This window comes from Anomaloglossus baeobatrachus, chromosome 1 (genome assembly GCF_048569485.1).
Source record: "Anomaloglossus baeobatrachus isolate aAnoBae1 chromosome 1, aAnoBae1.hap1, whole genome shotgun sequence".
In the NCBI taxonomy this organism is placed as follows: domain Eukaryota; kingdom Metazoa; phylum Chordata; class Amphibia; order Anura; family Aromobatidae; genus Anomaloglossus; species Anomaloglossus baeobatrachus.
Window position 1 is genome coordinate 296,620,107 of NC_134353.1, and position 16,076 is coordinate 296,636,182.

Here is a 16,076-nt window from a genome sequence, read left to right on the forward strand (position 1 = left end):
AACGACTAGCCAAGGGTCTCTGCTTCTACTGCGGTGATGGCTCACACCTGCTACGCTCTTGTCCCGAGAAGCCGGGAAACTCCAAAGCCTAGGCTTGGTAGGAGAGGCTACCCTAGGTGCTGGGACACTCTCAGACTCCGTTACCTGGACTATTCAAGTCACTACAGAAGAGACCCGGTTCACGGCAGAGGCGTATCTTGATTCCGGAGCAGCAGGCAACTTCATCCAGCAGGCCACGGTGGATAAGTATCAGGTGCCTGTCCTCCCACTAGAGAAACCGCTGGTGATCGCCTCGGTAGATGGGAGACCCCTCTCTGACACCGTCTCACTGATCACCAAGCCTGTGGAAGTACGGATCGGTGCTCTGCACACCGAGAAGATCACCTTCTACGTCCTCCCGCGTATGTCTCATCAGATCCTGCTGGGACTCCCATGGTTACGGACACATGAACTGTCGGTCAGCTGGAGTACAGGTGAAATCACCCGATGGGGCTCCTCGTGCCACGAGAGATGTCTGAAAACCATCCAGCCCGTTCGACGCCCTCCGGTTCCAGAGTCTCTACCAGGACTGCCTTCTGCCTACTGGTCCTTCTCGGACGTTTTCGATAAAAAGGAGTCCGAGGTACTACCGCCTCATCGTCCCTACGATTGTGCCATCGATTTACTGCCAGGAACCACGCCTCCTAGAGGAAGGATATACCCCTTGTCCCCTGCGGAAACACAAGCTATGTCTGCCTATATTACCGAGAGCCTGGCAAAGGGGTTCATTCGGAGGTCCTCATCCCCTGCCGGAGCAGGGTTTTTCTTCGTCAAGAAAAAGGAAGGTGATCTGCGCCCTTGCATCGACTACCGGGGTTTAAACCAGATCACCGTAAAGAACAAATACCCTCTGCCGCTTATCCCCGAACTATTCGATCGGCTTCGAGGAGCTCGTGTATTCACCAAGTTGGACCTCCGTGGGGCCTATAACCTGGTTCGCATTCGCTCTGGAGACGAATGGAAAACTGCATTCAACACTCGGGATGGGCACTACGAGTATTGTGTCATGCCCTTTGGTCTGTGTAATGCTCCGGCAGTCTTCCAAGAACTAGTGAACGACGTGTTCAGAGACCTCCTGTATGTCTGTGTCGTGGTATATCTGGATGACATCCTGGTCTTCTCTCCGGATCTACAGACCCACAGAGAAAATGTGCAGCTAGTTCTCCAGAGGCTTAGAGAGAACCGTCTGTACGCCAAGTACGAGAAATGCATCTTTGAAAAGTCATCTCTTCCCTTCCTGGGTTATGTAATCTCGGACACTGGCCTGCAGATGGACCCTGAGAAAGTGTCTGCCATCATCAACTGGCCTCCTCCTTCCGGACTGAAGGCTATCCAACGCTTTCTCGGCTTTGCGAACTATTATCGGCAATTCATCCCGCATTTCTCTGCCTTGACGGCGCCTCTCTCTGCCTTGACTAAGAAAGGAGCTAACCCTAAGGACTGGTCCCCGGCGGCTGATGCCGCGTTCTGCTCCTTGAAACAGGCGTTTGCTTCTTCCCCGGTTCTCCATCGCCCTGAATTGAACAGACAGTTCACCTTGGAGGTGGATGCCTCTTCCTCGGGAGCCGGGGCAGTATTGATGCAGAACTCCCCCTCTGGCAAGATGGTCACTTGTGGATTCTTCTCCAAGAGCTTCTCGGCACCCGAACGCAACTACACCATCGGGGATCGGGAGCTACTGGCCGTGAAGCTTGCCTTGGAGGAATGGCGCTACCTCTTGGAGGGAGCAGTATACCCTGTAATCATATACACGGACCACAAGAATCTGGAGTACCTGCGGTCAGCCCAAAGACTGAACCCACGACAAGCCCGCTGGTCCTTGTTTTTTGCCCGATTTGATTTCCAACTCCATTTTCGGCCTGCGGACAAAAACGTGCGGGCAGATGCTTTGTCTAGGTCCTTAGTGCCCGTGGAGTTGGAGGAGGAGACGTTCCAGCCCATCATCAACCCCAGCAAAATCATTCCGGTGAATCCTGTCGCTTTAACTCAGATACCCCCTGGGAAAACCTATGTCCCAGATACTGACAGACAGAGAGTCCTTCACTGGGGCCATGCCTCGAAGATCGCCGGCCATGCTGGTCAGAAGAAGACTTGGAGCACGATTGTCCGTCACTACTGGTGGCCGTCTCTCCGTAAAGACGTCTCAACCTTCGTCTCGGCCTGTCCGTCCTGTGCCCGGAACAAGACACCCAAGCACCTACCATATGGACGTCTCCTGCCTCTGCCCATTCCTTCTGTTCCGTGGCAACATATCGCAATGGACTTCATTACGGACTTACCCTTATCCTCCGGACACACAGTCATATGGGTTGTGGTGGATCGTTTCTCAAAAATGGCTCACTTTATTCCCATGGCCGGGCTGCCCTCTGCCCAGGAGCTAGCTGACTCCTTCATCCAACATATATTCCGACTGCATGGCTTTCCCGCACATATTGTGTCCGACAGAGGAACTCAGTTTACCTCGCGCTTCTGGAGGGCCCTCTGCAAACATCTGGGAGTGTCTCTGGACTTTTCTTCGGCCTACCATCCTCAGTCGAATGGGCAAGTGGAACGGGTCAATCAAATCCTGACCTCCTTCCTGCGCCACTACGTTAATGCCCATCACGATGACTGGTCCACGCTTCTTCCTTGGGCTGAGTTCTCCCACAACCATCACATCAGCGAGTCCACCTCCAGCTCTCCATTCCGAGTCGTTTACGGACTTCAGCCTTCGGTTCCGTTGCCAGTATCCTCGGCTTCCGATGTCCCCGCAGCAGATGCTCTGGTCCAGGACTTCTCAGTTATATGGAGCTCTGTCAAGACCTCCCTTGAGCGGGCTTCTTTGCGGATGAAGAGACATGCAGACAAACGGCGCCTGGATCCCCCGTGTTTCTCCCCTGGTGATCTGGTCTGGCTTGCATCCAAGTATGTCCGATTGAAGTTGCCATCGTACAAGTTGGGTCCTCGTTACATCGGGCCATTTAAAGTCGTCAGCAAGATTAATGCAGTCTCCTACAAGCTGCAGCTCCCGGCCACGATGCGGATACCCAACTCTTTCCATGTATCCTTGCTCAAGCCTGTTGTCCTTGGTCCCTTCTCTGCTGAGGCCGGTACTGCTCCTCCTCCCATCGCTGACGATGACATCTATTCGGTAAGGGATATCGTGGCCATGAAGACCGTACGAGGTCGGCAGTATTTCCTGGTGGACTGGGCGGGGTATGGTCCCGAGGATAGGTCCTGGGAGCCCCGGGAGAATGTTGGCACTCCTCTGATTCGTGCCTTCCTGTCCCAATTGCGGGGAGGGGGGCATGGGGGAGGGGGTACTGTCACGCTCCCCGGTCTCCGCGCTCCGCCTCCCGGTTCCCGTGGCCCGCTCCCCGCTTCCCGGCAGCGTCCCCGGCTCACCACCCCGGTCCTGGCCTCCCCTTCCTCGCCTGCGCCCTCCTTGCTTCCAGCTCCCCGCTCCCGGCGCTCCTCAGCGACAGGGGACACCCTGCCGGGCGCCCCTGCTTCCTCTGCACCGCTCCCTGGACTGGCTTCTGGCACACGGGCCTCGCGCATGCGCATTAGGGCGCGCGCGCGGTCATTGACCCTTTCTTAAAGGGCCAGCACCCTGAAACAGGAAATTACATAGACAGGTACAGGGTATATTAAGATTCACTTTCCTGGTGGGCGGGGCCTGTTCTACGTGTTTAGCAAGCTAGTGTTCAGGTCCCCTATTGCTTTGCCTTGTGCTTTGCCTGTATTAACCCTGTCCTGTCTCGTAGAGCCTGTCCTGCCACGCCACCCGCTCCGAACCACGCTCATTCCCGTACCCTGACGGTGACTTCGGCGGATGTTCCACCATCTCTGCAGCTCCGCCAGTCTCCAGTCCCTGGCTCCATTTGGTGACCCGTTTCATCGCTCAGCAAGTTCCGGATCCCGCCTGACCTTACCACCTGGCCTCGGACTCTGAGCCTCGTCACCCGGACCACCGTCCAGAACTCCATCCACCTTTCCTGCTCTCCTACGGACTGTCCGGCTACCAATACTGCTTCGGCTGCCGTACACCCAGACCCTCTGGCGGGGTGAACTGCCTGGCTGCCTCCTCAAGGGAAACCGGTGTACGGTCCAGAGGTTCCACCACCCGGACGTTACAACACCCGAGTCACTTTCTTCTGGTGCAGAGGACGGGAGTGGAGCTAGGAGCAGGAAGGAGGAGGTGGGCGGACCCTGCACGAGCTCCGGTCATGTGACAGCCAGAGCTAGTTCAGGCCCGCCCACCTTCTCCTGCACAGTGCAGACGCTGACAGACACGGCCGCCGGAGAGTGTAGTGCTGCGCGATGGAGGCAAGTATGAACTCCCCGATAACTCAGCACTTATTCTGCATTGAGGATGCAGTGCCAAAGCCATGGTACTGTATCCTCAATGCCGAATGCCCGCAGCATATCTGCAGGACATTTTGCAGCACATCCGCAGCATTGAAACAGACAAAGTTGTGCTGCAGTTTTCTGGGAGCTCCTGTGGAATGTCCTGCGGATATAACCGCAGGACACTTTCCCTGTGGGCACATACCCTTATGTGTCTAGAAGTGTTACATTAACTTTTTAGGAGCAGGCAATTTATAGTTTTTGCACTTTTGTTATTTCCTCGCCTTCTTTCAAAATCCATAATCTTTAAAAATATATATTTTTATTTTTAATTAGTTTAAATTTGTAGTTTTGAAAGGCACCAATCATTTTACCATGTAATATACTGAAACATGGGGAAAAAAATCACCTATCACAAAATAGAGAAATAAATGCAATTCTGCTTATTTTTTAGGCTTATTTTACAATTATCACACATCTCATGATGTTGTGACAAAGACGACATTTCGCTGGAGGAAAGATGAGGCCAGATAGAGCAAATTTCCTTGATAATTTGAGAGGACTGCCTAATTTGAATTTCAGCACATTTGCCAATCACTGGTATAAACCTGTTTGTCAAAGAGATAAAAAACATGTCCGAAAAAAATCATGTTTATGAATTGGACCAAATATGAACAAAATGACAGATAAAGTATAAAAACATTATAATCAAATAAACAGTTAAAAACATGCAATATTAACTCTTCGATAAACAGTACTGATGTAGATGAAAATAGATGTGGTATCTCTGTATTTAGTAAGCAGCACAATAAATGCAGGGCTGTCAGAGTTCAAGGTCTTCTCCTAAGGCAGAAAATGACAACACAATCTTCAGGGGAAATCACCTTAGGGGCTTTGAGTCTCAGGTTGTCAAACTACCCTGTAAAATTGAGCCATACCATTTTATGATGATGATCACTTCACTTTTCACATGATTTTTTTCAGTTTCCATTAAGTTATCACAATTTAAAAAGAGTGACAGGTACCAGCAGAAATCATTAAATGCAAAACGCTAATCACCCATGACTGCATTGGGGAACATTTTAGTTTCCTCTAAAAAGACAGTAATTGAAACAATAAAGTCATTTTGTTAATTTGCATTGTTTATATCTAGAGAGACTATCTACAGCATCTATAGGGAGTAAAAGAACAAAATTATACAAAATAGCAAATTGTAAAAGTATAACCTGAGAGTAATAACTGCATATTGTTTATTCACCCATGTGATATGTGTATAACTGTGTACACACATATTAATACATTCATTTTCTTTTTCGGTGCTAAAACTTTGGAGAGCTGCAATTTTTTTTGTGCTCTATCTGTTAAAACAAGTCCAAGTTCCATACCCTGGTATTGCTTTATTCTCCTCATCGGCTTTCTCTGTGCTAATTTACCTTGGATCACTTGGGTAACCCAAAAAGCATCTCTGATGCTATTATCTGATGTTATTAATAGGAATGATCGAATACCTCAAATATTTGGCTTCGCAAATATCTGACGAATAGGTCGCCGCTATGCGAATATTCGATGTGCAATGTAAGTCTATGAGAAGCATGAATAGTTCCGAATAGTTGTTATTCGGGTTTCCCATAGACTTACGTTGCGCATCAAATATTCGTGAATAGTCGAATAGTGGTGATCTATTCGGCAAATATTCACGAATCCGAATATTTGAGGTATTCGATCATCCCTAGTTATTAATCCGGACCTTTAAAGTTAACCTGGTAGTAGATACATGCTGCCAAATTCATGAACAGCATGGGTGAGACGTTTGCTGTGTTATCACAGCTTGGGATACAGTGGAACCTTGGTTTAAGAGTAACTTGGTTTGAGAGCAAAGCTTTTTCCAAATTTGTAACTTGGTTTAAGAGCAATGCTTTGCAAGAAGAGCAAATACTCACCGTGCACACTTTCGGTTCTGTCCTTTCACCGCGATCTGACCTGCTCTGGAGGTAACTTTCTGTACATATGTACTGTATACTATATACAATATACCATTGTACAGTACATCAGGGACAAAAAGAAAGATTGGTATCCGCTCACCTGTAGCCAAAGGAGGGGTCACCGTATCCAGGACTCGTGCAAGGGAAAGGGTATACTGGCAATCCAGATTGTAGACAGAGGGTAATCCGGCAACAAAGTCCAAGAGATATTAAAATCCAAACATTTTATTAAATCAAATTAAAATCCATATAAAAAAAGGTCCAAACAGGGTATAAACAACTCACTGGGTTCACAGCTTATTTTAATTAGTCAATTTCCATTCATTCAGTAGAGACTGACTAAGAGCCATTGGGTTCGAAATGCATCCTCTCTGACAGTTGTTTATACCCTGTTTGGACCTTTTTTTTATATAGATTTTAATTTGATTTAATAAAATTTTTGGATTTTAATATCCCTTGGACTTTGTTGCTGGATTACCCTCTGTCATTGTACAGTACAGTATATACTATATAGCATGTCTATCAACTTGCATTTGTGGATACAGTATTGTACTTTCTTTCTGCTAAGTAGTACAGCACATTGCTTATACTGTACCTCTCGCACACCAATAATTTTATTGTAAGCTAAAGTGCAGTTTTATTTGCTTTATATGTTTTTTACTCTACAGTATTTTGTATTAGTGTACTGTAATCATTTTATATAAATACAGTAGATTAGTTTGTATTACTGTGATAAGTTTGAATAAATAAAGTAAATATTTTTAGGTTGTGGAACGAATTGTCTGTGTTTCACTTATTTCCTATGGGGAAATTCGCTTTGATATAAGAGTAACTTGGTTTAAGAGCTCACTCCCGGAACCAATTATGTTCTTAATCCAAGGTTCCACTGTATTTGAATCTGAAACATTGCAGCTTTTCAGAGAAAAAGATATTTTAAAAGCCGCCCGTCTTCTCTAGAGTTGAGCGCAGTTCGCGGTTCTCCAGTTCGCGGTTCGAGTGATTTTGGGGGCTGTTCTAGATCGAACTAGAACTCGAGCTTTTTGCTAAAAGCTTGATAGTTCTAGATACATTCGAGAACGGTTCTAGCAGCAAAAAGCAGGGCTTTTTTCAGCTACAGTGTGCAGGAGCCATCGCTGGCAGCCTGACAGAAGCTGGTAACCAAGATAAACATCGGGTATCCAAGCAAAGCGCTTTGGTTAGTAACCCGATGTTTATCCTAGTTACATGCAGGAAGCCCACACTTCCCCGCTCAGCTCACTCCGCCACCTCCTGCCCGCAGCATCTACACACGTACACACACACACACACACACACACTCTGCACACACATTCTGCACACACACTCTGCACACATGGTCCTGCTCGGCTTACCTGCGGTGATGAAGTCCCGCCATCCCGACCTCAGCGCTGTCACTGTCCTCCATGGCCGCCGCTTGTCACATCACCTTCTCTCGCTTCCGACCCGAGACTGACTAGCGGTGACGTCACGGGCCTCTCGCGATACTTGGCTGTGAAGGCGGCGGTCATTGAACTCAGTGACAGGTGCTGTCAGTGTGCTGGAGATCAGCGCAGGTAATGTACCTCGCTGACAGCAGCACTTGTCATCCCCTGCAGTGACCTGGGCTGACCCATTGATGTTAGCTCAGGTCACTGCACTGCTCTCCCAGCCAATGGGGAACATCCTGCTCTTCATTGACTGGGACAGTGTGGATCGTCATGGCAACCCCTTGGATTACACCAGACCTGGATTTGTTTTTCTTTCTAAAAAATTGGTTAAAGAGGGAATGTTTTGGGGAGTGTTTTTTCAAATAAAATTGTGTTTGTCGTCTATTTTTTTTATTACTGACTGGGTTGGTGATGTCGGGTATCTGATAGACGCCTGACCTCACCAACCCCAGGGCTTGATGCCAGGTGACATTACACATCTGGTATTAACCCCATATATTACCCCGATTGCCACCACACCAGGGCGCGGGATGAGCTGGGGCGAAGCACCAGGATTGGCGCATCTAATGGATGCGCCACTTCTGGGGCGGCCGCGGCCTGCTATTTTTAGGCTGGGGAGAGTCCAATAACCATGGACCTCCCTAGTCTGAGAATATCAGACCCCAGCTGTCTGCTTTACCTTGGCTGGTGATCCAATTTTGGGGGGACCCCTACGTGTTTTTTTTAATTATTTATTTTATTTAAAATAACAGCGTGGGGTGCCCTCAGTTTTGGATTACCAGCCAAGGTGAGGTTGCCAGCTGTGGTCTGCAGGCTGCAGTCGTCTGCTTTACCCTAGCTGGCTACAAAACTAGGGGGAACCCTACGTCATTTTTTTTTTCATTTTTTTGGCTAAATACAAAGCTAAGCACCCCTTAGTGCCACATGAAAGGCACCAAAGGGTGCAAAATTACAAAATGCAGGAGAGTGGGACATTAGGTGTCTTTCTGCCATTATAATGACAGAAAAGACTGATATGAAGTGCACAAGCACAGGAAAATCCCCAGAGCGCTCTACGCTGTGAAAACCAGTAGAAAATGGCACTGGAGGGAACATGTGACCGCCTCATGTAGGATGAAGCTATGGATCCTGGGTAAATTTATGCATTTACCCTCCTTCAGTTTTTTTGCAGTACACAAAAAAAACGGAAGGCACACGGATGACAAACAGATGACATACGGACCGTCTACGGAACGGAAACGGATGCCACATGGATGCACCCGTGAAAAAAACGGACTGTTTTTTGCAGACCGCAAAAATGGATGGGTCGTGTTAATGTAGCCTTATTCTGATCTGCTGTTTATAAACAGCAGGCAGAAATAAGTGAATAACGCCCCCCGGCGTCAGAAAATCTCCGGGGTTTCAGGGCTAGCTGAGACCCTGGAGATCATGATTCAGGATGGTTTTTCCGGTTCCCGCTCACGTGATCACAGGTATACACCGTACACCGATGATCACGTTACAGTAAATGACAGCGCCGGTAAAAAATTATTTATCTCCCATCTGGTTCCTTTTCTCAATTTTTTCTCCACTTTTTCTCCACTTTTTCTCCACTTTTTCTCTACTTCTTCTCCACTTTTTCTCCATTTTTTCTCCACTTTTTCTCCATTTTTTCTCCACTCTTTCTCCACTTTTTCTCCACTTTTTCTCCATTTTTTCTCCACTTTTTCTCCACTTTTTCTCCACTTCTCCACTTTTCCACTTTTTCTCCACTTTTTTCTCCACTTTTTCTCCACTTTTTCTCCGTTCTTTTTCTATGGTCGGTCTACCCATTAGCTCTGCCATGCATAGTGTAGCTCTACACCTACTGCACATGTTACTTTATGATTGACATCTCTTTCGTACCAGAGCTGTCTAAGCCTACTCTGACCCCATATTTGTCATTACTATATTGTCCTTGTACTGTATTATGACATTTGTATCATGTGTTTCATTTCTTGCTGTGTTGCAATTTTTTTGCTGCATCCCAATTGTACCTCTACATTGTTCGAGTTTATGTTATTGTTCTCTCACTCTTATGTGATACTGATTATTGTCATTTTTCATGATTACATGCAGATAAGTCCAATCTGACGAAGGCTCAGGCCGAAACGTCATTTGTAACTTGTTTTGGACAAAAACATATATGCTTATGAAAATTTTTTTTTTCTTAAAACGGACCAATAAAGAGTGATTTTGCATTTACTATCCGTTGTGACTTACTGACGTAGTCTGGGAGATTTAGAGTGCCGAGGTTACTTACTAATTTTATCTATTATTACCTCTGAGCACCTATATACCAGTGAGCAGAGCTTCCTCTACAGTAGTTCTCCTGATTAGGCATGCCCTTACCTCATGAGCAGGGCATTGCAGCTTTGGTAGCAACCATTACGACATGGACTCTGCTGCTGTGGACCCGGGGAGAGTGAGTGCAGATTCATTGCACCCACACTCCTCACATGAAGGGTCCGCACTCCTAGAAAATGGGGGATACGTTCCCTGAGTGTCTCCCCCCCATATTCTAGATGGTCCAGAGTCGTCGTGGGACCCCTTTATTTTTTTTCTTACAAAAAATTGGTGAAAGAGGAAATGTTTTGGGGACTGTTTTTTCAAATAAATTTCTTTTGTCGATTTTTTTTTTTTGTTAGTACTGACAGTTTATGATGTTGGGTATCTAATAGACGCCATGACATCACAAACTGCTGGGCTTGATCTCAGGTGACTTTACAGCTAGTATCAACCCAATTTATTACCCCATTTGCCACTGCACCAGGGCACAGGATGAGCTGGGGTGAAGCGCCAGGATTGGCGCATCTAGTGGATGCGCCACGTCTGGAGTGCCTGCGCCCTGCTATTTTTAGGCTGTGAAGGCCCAATAACTATGGACCTTCCCACCCTGAGAATACCAGACCACAGCTGTCCGCTTTACCTTGGCTGGTGATCCAATTTGGGGGGGACCCTACTTTTATTGTGTAATTATTAATATTTATAAAATAATTATAAAAAAGAGCCTGAGGGGACCTCCACATTGGATCCCCAACCACGGTAAAGCTGCCAGCTGTGGTTTTCAGGCTACAGCCATCTGCTTTACCCTAGCTGGCTATCAAAAATGGGGGGACCCATTGTCATTTTTTTTTTAACTATTTTTTAAATAGAAAAAATTAATGGGCTTCCCTGTATTTTGATTGCCAACCAAGGTAACGGCAGGCAGATGGGGTTGGCAACCCATAGCTGCCTGCTTTATCAAAAATACCGCGGAGTGCTACGTCATTTTTTTAAACATTTATTTTTACAGCACTGTGATGTCCAGCAATCAAAATACAGGGAAGCCCATTTTGTTTTTAGTTATTAAAAAAAATAATTAAAAAAAATATATATGGGCTCCCGCTGCATTTTTTGTATTGCTAGCTAAGGGTAATCCAAGCAGCTACTGGCTGCTAACCCCCACTGCTTGGTGTTACCTTCACTGGCAATGGAAAATCCAGGGAAGCATTTTTTATGTTTTTTTGCCAAAAAACTACAAAAAAAGGACGTGAGCTTCGCCATATTTTTGTATGCTAGCCAGGTATAGCAGGCAGGTGCTGGAAGAGTTGGATACAGCGCCAGAAGATGGCGCTTCTATGAAAATGCCATTTTCTGAGGCGGCTGCCGTCTGCAATTCACAGCAGTGGGGCCCAGAAAGCTCAGGCCAACCTGTGCTGCGGATTCCAATCCCCAGCTGCCTAGTTGTACCCGGCTGGACACAAAAATGGGGCGAAGCCTTTGTTATTTGTTTTCTATTTATTTCATGAAATTCATGAAATAATAAAAAAAGGGCTTCCCTTTATTTTTGGATCCCAGCCGGGTACAAATAGGCAACTGGGGGTTGGGGGCAGCCGTACCTGCCTGCTATACCTGGCTAGCATACAAAAATATGGCGAAGCCCACATAATTTTTTCAGGGGGCAAAAAACGTCTGCATACAGTCCTGGATGGAGTATGCTGAGCCTTGTAGTTCTGCAGCTGCTATCTGTCTGTATGGAGAAGAGCAGACAGCAGCTGCAGAACTACAAGGCTCAGCATACTCCATCCAGGACTGTATGCAGAAGTTTTTTGCCCACCAAAAAAATGACGTGGGCTTCGCCATATTTATGTATGCTAGCCAGGTACAGCAGGCAGCCATGGGCTGCCTCCAACCCCCAGTTGCCTATTTGTACCCGGCTGGGAACCAAAAATATAGGGAAGCCCGTTTTTTTTAATTATTTCACTTATTTCATGAAATAATTAAAAAACAAATGACGTGGGCTTCGCCCCATTTTTTGTACAGCCAGGTACAACTAGGCAGCTGGGGATTGGAATCCGCAGCACAGGTTAGCCCGAGGTTTCTGGGCGCCTCTGCTGCGAATTTCAGTCCGCAGCCGTCCCAGAAAATGGCGCTCTCATAGAAGCGCCATCATCTGGCGCTGTATCCAACTCTTCCAACAGCCCTGGAGCCGGGTGGCTTGATGGGTAATCATGAGTTAATACTGGCTTTGTTTTACTAGCCAGTATTAAGCCAGAGATTCTTAATGTCAGGCACATTTGACCCGGCCATTAAGAATCTCCAATAAAGGGTTAAAAAAAAGACACCACACAGAGAAAAAATACTTTAATAGAAATAAATACACAGACACATTAGAGACTCCATCTTTATTACCCCCTGTCAGCCCTCCACGATCCATGGTCTTCTGTCTTTCTCGTTCAACAAATGCAGCTCTGCTCCATCACTGCTGCATGGGGGAAGACGCTGCTTCCCGTGGAGCATTTACTCCGTGAAAGCTGCACGAGAAGCAGCGTGCAGCCTTCACTCCGTGAGTGATCAGTGCTGCTAGCGGTAACAGCGGTAATGCTGACAGACGCGTTACCATAGCAACGGTGCTCCCGGAGCCGCGGTTAGCGGTGACGTCACCGCTAACTGCGTTGCTATGGCAACGGTGATCTCCGTTAATGACCGGCTGTGTCAGCCGGTCCCTAACGGAACGGGGAGTCGACCGTGTGCTAGAGCATGTCGCCGGTACACGGCGATACACAAATGTGCACCGTGTACCGGAGAGATGCACTCGCAGGTCCTACATGACGCGTCATAGTCATGTGACCAGTCTGTAGCCAATGAGATAATAGCCACGTGACTGGTCACATGGCTATTTTGACGTCACGATAGGTCCTGCATTTCTGCTGGCAGTGCCGGTCACCGGGAGGATTCAGCGATCATCGGATGGAATAGCGGCAGGAGACAGAGTGCAGGAGGGATTGCGGGGACCGGTAAGTGTTATGGCAATGTTTATTAACTGTATGTGTACATTTATAATGCATTTTTATGTGTTTGTGATTGCCTCCCATTAAAGCCTATTGGTTCGAGTTCGGTTCGACGAACCGAACTCGAACGGGAGCTCCGTTCGGCGAACCGACCTCGAGCCGAACCGCGACCGGTTCGCTCATCTCTAGTCTTCTCCCCATCCTCTGCCATGGAGTGACAGGTCTTTCCCTATAAATGCACACAGTGTGAAAGAATCAATTACTGGCAATGGATGAGGATAAACAGGTGGTGGCCAAGCCAAGTTTGAGACTAGTCAGATAGTCTGCTGCTTTCAAAATATAATTTTCTCTGAAATACTGCAGCTATTTAGATTCAAACATACCTAGCTGAGACCATACAATGAGTGTCTGATAGATGCTGCCTATGAATTTGGCAGCATGTATCAGATGTCAGATGTCTGTCTTCTTTAAGTCAAGCTCAAGCATCAATGCACCTCCAAAGGATTCAGGAAGTAGAGCATTCTGCTACCATATGCATCTACACTTGATTATTTGTGCATCTGGCTCACAGGCATCTAGTGCTTTTAGCTCAACTTGGCCATCTATTGTCCTGCAAACCTTGCTGTACTAGGCCTCACTGAGCCACATGCTGTAAAGCAAGTCCAGCTTTCCGGCATCACTAGCTACAGTCTGTACAGCTAACCCTCATGGGCCGGCATGCCGATGTCAGCTGCTGTGCTCTGGTTAGACAGTGATCAGCCTGGCACAGATGGGCACATTACTAGAAGTGGAGCAGGTTGAGGCATTAGTACACAAATGGGACAAGGATGGGCCATTACTACAAGATGATGACCAAGATGGAGCATTATTACTCTATGGGAACAAGGATGAGAATTTAGTACAAGATGAGAACAAAGATGGACACAATACTACAAGAAGGAGACAATGATGGACACATTACTACAAAAAGGGGACAGGATGGGACATTTCCACAAGCTGAGGACCAGGAAGGGAGACAATACTACAAGGGGAAATAGATAAGGATATTAATACAAGAAGGGGACAAGGATGGGTTATTACTACAAGATGGGAACCAGGATGTGGATATTACTACAAGGTGGGAAAAAAGGATGGACAAATTCATAAAGAAGGGGGCAAGGATGTGCACATTAATACAAGATGGGGACTAGAATAAGGACTAGAATGGGGCCAGTGCTTCTAGAAGGGGAACAGGATGGGACATTACTTCAAGATGAGAACCAAGATGAGGTTTATTACTACAAGAAGGGGACCAGGATGGGGCAAATCACCACAAGATAGGGACAAGGATGGGCACATTAGTACAAAGAAGGGGACAAGGAAGGGACATTATTACAAAATGAAGAATAGGATATTAGACATTACTACAAGAGGACCAGGATGAGGATATTACTACAAGAAGGGGACAGTGAATGGGGCATTACTACAAGATGGGGACAGGGGTGGAGACATTACCGCACGATGGGAATAAGTATGGACACATTACTTAAAAAAAGGGACAAGGATTTGCACATTACTACTAGATGGGGACCAGGATCAGGACACTACTACAAGATGGTGACCAACATAGGGACATTACTACAAAAAGGGGACACGTATGGGATCATTACTATAAAAATGGGAACAGATGAATGATTGGAGGCATTATTATAGGAAGACCAGGAGGAGGATAATACTACAAGAAGGAGACAGAGATGGGAAAATTACTGCAAGATAAGAACGAGGATCGGGACATTACTACAAAAATGGGACAAGGTTGGACCTATTATTATAAGAAGGGGAACTGGATAAGGCATTAATACAAGATGAGGACCAGGATGGGGCACTTAACTACAAGTAGGTGTACCAGGATGAGGGCATTACTATAAGACCGGAATTACTATATGGTGCTAATTATAAAATAGTATTGCTGCATTTGGTCAATTGGGGAAAAATAATTGTAAAAATAAAAAATATTAAAAAATAAAGCATGAAAAAAATGTTTTGACACTAACAATGTTGTTTTAAATATGTACTAAAGTAAACAAAAAGTGAATATTTGTTATCGCCACATCTCTAACAACCGAAGCAATAAAACTATACTATAAACCATTCAATGAATCCCATTTAAAAAAATAGAATAAACATGTCAAAGATATTCAAAAACGTATAACAAGGTGTATAAAAAATATGGTATCATTAAACATGTCATTTTGTCCTGCAAAGAATGTGGCCCCCAAATTCAAGCTTTTTTCTATGTGCTACCCATATACCCAGCTGAGTTTGAGACCCCTGGCTTTTAGAATCCACTTTACCAGTTTTCCCCATAACACTATCTATCTATCTATCTATCTATCTACACTGCAGAGTAGAACCATCGCCATATTCATTAGTCTCTTGTGGTCACCTGCTGATCTTGTGTAGGTTTTTAAAAAGCCCAAAAAGATGCAATGTGGAGTAGGACCCAGCAAAGGAGGGTGCTGTGAAGTGGTGCTGGGCTAGTATTATAAGCCATTTTAATATTCTAAATACCTCCAATTTCTTCATTAGGTAGTGCATTTTTGTGCTATTTCAGTGTGTGACTGTTTGTTTCTACATTTTATATATTTTGCATCATGAACAGATACGCACCTATTCACATTTGGAGGTGCTGCCAGTCCAGTTTAAAGTCAGGCAAGTACCGGTATGGGAGACCGGCTGGGAATCCCTGGTTTCATTATTTTTCCTATCCATCTATCTATCTATCTCTTTTTTCCCTGCCTGTCTCTTTCCCTTCCTGTCTTCTTCCCTGTCTGTCTCTTTCCCCTTCTTTCCCTGTCTGTCTCTTTGTATGTGTTTATCTGTGTCTGTATGTTTCTTTGTCTGTCTCTTTGTCTGTCTCTGCCTGTCTCTGTCTGTTTGTATCTTTCCTTGTCTGTCTGTCTCTTTGTCTGTCTGTCTCTTTGTCTGTCTGTCTGTCTCTGTCTGTATCT